We start from the raw sequence: 3536 nt of genomic DNA on the forward strand, positions 1-3536 counted from the left end.
GCTTGGTTGTTGCAAATCTCACTCTGTAAGGGAAACCGAATATTATTGGTGACAGCCGGCTCTGATCTTTTTGTCTCCTACTTCAGACAGTGCAGTACATCCAGTGGTGATCCTCCTTAAAGGTTTTCAGAGTCTGACTGCCTTTCAGGTATCATATGGTTTCTTTGGGCATAGAAAATAAAATTTCTCTCAGCGGCAGTAAAGACTTGCTGTGCTTTGTAGATGAAGGACTGATCACTTGGTGTGGTTGAGTGCAGGAACAAATATAGATGTGAGAACACCCAAGCTGTCTTGGAAAAGGGTCACAAGATCCCAGCAACCTATTGCAAGCTGGTGAATGACTCAAGGATATGATGGCATAAACCAACAGTAATGACTTAATGACTTTATTTTTACATGATTGGCAAAACTTTAGGAAAGCTGAAAGAAATGCTTTTAAATAGTAGAAAGAGTGGTTTTCTTTTGCTTTCATTAACTTTGGTGTATGAGTATGCATTTCCTAAGGAAGATGCTCTGTATTTGCAGACTAGTGCACTTGCCAAGTACTGCTTCTATTAGAATAGTAAATATTTGTTTTTGATTGAAAGCCCAGTAAATATTTGTGTATAACCCATATGAATAGTTAGGGGCATTTTAGAGCTACAGCTAAACAGACACAGCCCTGCACTGGCCTTTCTGGAAAGCTTTCCTCTTTTTCTGACAACTAAGTCATAGTTTTGTGGGACAGAACCAGAAATGGCTTCTGTGCTCTCCACCTTCCAGGGATCTGGAGATAGGAGCCATGCAAAAACACACAAAGATGATCCCCAAATGCTCAGACTTTTCTGAGCTTGAATTTTGAGAGGTGAAATCTTGATGCAGCTCTCTGTATTGTAGGCTCATCTGTAATTGTAATATTGGTTTATGCTGTAAATTTGGTGTTTTGTTTTATTTATTTATTTATTTTTGATGGGGAAGGAAAGTGGCAGGACAGAGGGGCGGTTATCTGTGATGCACTGTGAAAGGGCTGGTTGCTCCTTATTCTTTAACTTACTCTGGGAATCCTGGTTCTTTCGATGTGTTTCTGCTTGCTTACCAGACATGCATATTCTCTTCTACTGGGGTCTAAAAGCTTTTGTTGGTGTTTTTTTTTTTCTTCTCTTTCTTTCTTTCTTTACAAAAATGGCTTCTTCCATCTATACAACTGCTGCAACATTAACCGTTTGTGTTTAGCTGTAACTTTATATGTGGTTCAGTTTTGTTCTGAATTCTTCTTTGTGGCATCTTCACAGTGGCATAAATAATGTAATCAAAATGCCTTCTTTGTTCTCCTGCTTTAACAGAAGCCCAGAGCTCTCCCCAAAGTCATTAAACTGATGTTAAAACTGGGTGCAAGTCAAGCTGTCAGTGATTTCCGTCTCTGCTCTTAATATGCTGAGGAAGAGCTTATGCAGTAAGGTTAGTCTGCTGCAGTATGGGTTCAACAGCAGAAATACAGAAAGTGCTGTCATTGTGCTGTCATAGCCCTTGCAGGGGCATGCAGGGATGGTCTCTCCTCCTGTTTGGGGAGTGTAAAAACTGTGGGAAGCCTAGAGTAGGGGATCAAGGATGGGAGGGCTGGGAGTGTTACTAAAGAACAGTAAGACTGAGAACATGCATGTAACACTGAAATAGCAGCTCACTCCTCAGTATCTGTGTGCAAGACTTAGTTGAGAAGAAAATGTTCCACGCACATTCTTTCTTCACGCTTGTTCATCACAGGGCTTATTCTGTTCCTTAAAGCATTTGGTGATGACCTTTGTTTTCACAAGACTTGCTCAAAGATGACTTCTCTTTTGGCACAATCTAGCAATTTCCCTAATAGCTTCCTAAGCAGGAGGTGTGTCTAAATATTAGAGGGGTATAGCGGTAACCAGATCATCAGTAGGTGGTGTGTAGGGTCACTCCAGTTCCATACAAGCAATATCCAGATGTGCAGCACACTAACATTGCTTTAGCACAGACTGTAGAGTGTAGACTCTTCCTCAAAGGTGAGGATCTGGAACCAAACCCAGGGAAAATCCAAACCTGGAGAATTTTCAGGTGTGTTCACTTCACGAATATTTCCATGATGGGGACTCTATAGGTGACCAATCTCTACAGAAATGAAAGAATAATAATACAAAAAAATGCAGCTGAACAGAATGCAGTTCTTTTGGAGCATCCTCTGGCTCTGAGCAGGATCAAATCAGTCTGTCACCCCTTACAGATTTTCTCTCAACCTGTCCTTAATTCTCCTAATGGTGGATGTTCTGTCCAAGAAAAACATTCCTGTGCTTCACTATTCTTTACTTTCAATGTTTTCTTTAATATGTGTAACTTAATCATATTTCTATTTGTTCTGACCACCGTGGATTAATTCTTTCCACTTTTTTTCAGCAGCTCATTTCTCTTTTCTTTAAGCAACCCCAGTTCCTCAGTCTTTTGGCAGCTTGTGATTTCTGAACTTCAGACCATTCCCATGACTCTTCTCTGGAATTTCTCTAAATGGTCCAAGTCAGGGCATAATTATTCAGCTGAGATCTTACAAAAGCTGAGTGAAGTGGGCACTTGATATGCCTTGCAGTTTTTACTCCTGCTCATATGTTTCAGGATGATGGTTACAACTTTATTTATCCAAAAATCTGGTTCTCTTCTTGTAGGCAGCAGTTCTGTACAGTACTCACATCTTCTATACGTGTAGTGGGTGAGTACTCCTACTTCAATGTAAGAACATTACACTTAGTGAACTTCCCCTGATGTTGTTTTTACCATACAATTTATTATTATTATTTGGAATTTCAGTTTTCTAAGGCAGATTCCCCTTTAGCTGCATCATCATCCATCTAAGCTACATTGTGAAACTTAGAAGGCATTAACTTGGTCAGATTCTTAAATATTAGAAACTGTGGTTGAAATGCAATTTTAAAATCCCATTTTGACTTAAATTCCTGGCCAGTCCATACAGGAAAGGTGTAGTAAGAGCATTGCATCCTATTTGGAAGATGAGAGAACCGAGGCCCAGAGGAATCAGGAACTTGGTCAAGGTCATGGAGAAAGATGTCAGGGGAATAGGGTCCAATCCCAGCTGTGTCAACTCCCAGACCAGTGCCTTAACCACAAGCCCATCTTTCTGCTCACTTAGCCTTTCTGTCTGCTTCCTGGGCAGAGACAGAGGCCTTGGTGAAAGATCAAGATACACTGTAAGCAAACTTGTGTTTATTTTAAAATGTGGTACTTCGTAGGCTCTCAGATAGTCAGCTTGGTTGCTGAGTTTCTGGAGATGTTGGTATGCATCATGGGGGTTTATGCTACATTGGTATGTGCATAAACCCTGTGACAAATACCAGTGTAGCCAAGGCAGGCTTTAGGAAGCAGGAGGCACCTCAGCTGGAGTTGATTACCACTTCTGTATATCCTGTTGGCTTGGGGAAAATCTGGCAAATACATGTTGGGAAGAGTGGATAGTGAGAATAGGAAGGAATTAGTGGTCACAGAGAGGTCAGAGTGAGTGGCACAGCTTGTTAATATTAGTCCCA

At 40.9% G+C, this 3536-nt stretch overlaps 1 long non-coding RNA gene across 1 annotated transcript; it reads left to right on the forward strand.

Annotated features, from left to right (window-relative positions):
- The first annotated feature begins 266 nt into the window (after positions 1–266).
- LOC118251201 (uncharacterized) lies at positions 267–1369 on the forward strand. The gene is made up of 2 exons (XR_004779700.1): positions 267–369; positions 1323–1369. It is a non-coding gene; the product is annotated as an uncharacterized LOC118251201 (long non-coding RNA).
- Positions 1370–3536: the final 2167 nt, after the last annotated feature.

The sequence above is a fragment of the Cygnus atratus genome, chromosome 3, assembly GCF_013377495.2.
Source record: "Cygnus atratus isolate AKBS03 ecotype Queensland, Australia chromosome 3, CAtr_DNAZoo_HiC_assembly, whole genome shotgun sequence".
Taxonomy (NCBI): Eukaryota; Metazoa; Chordata; class Aves; order Anseriformes; family Anatidae; genus Cygnus; species Cygnus atratus.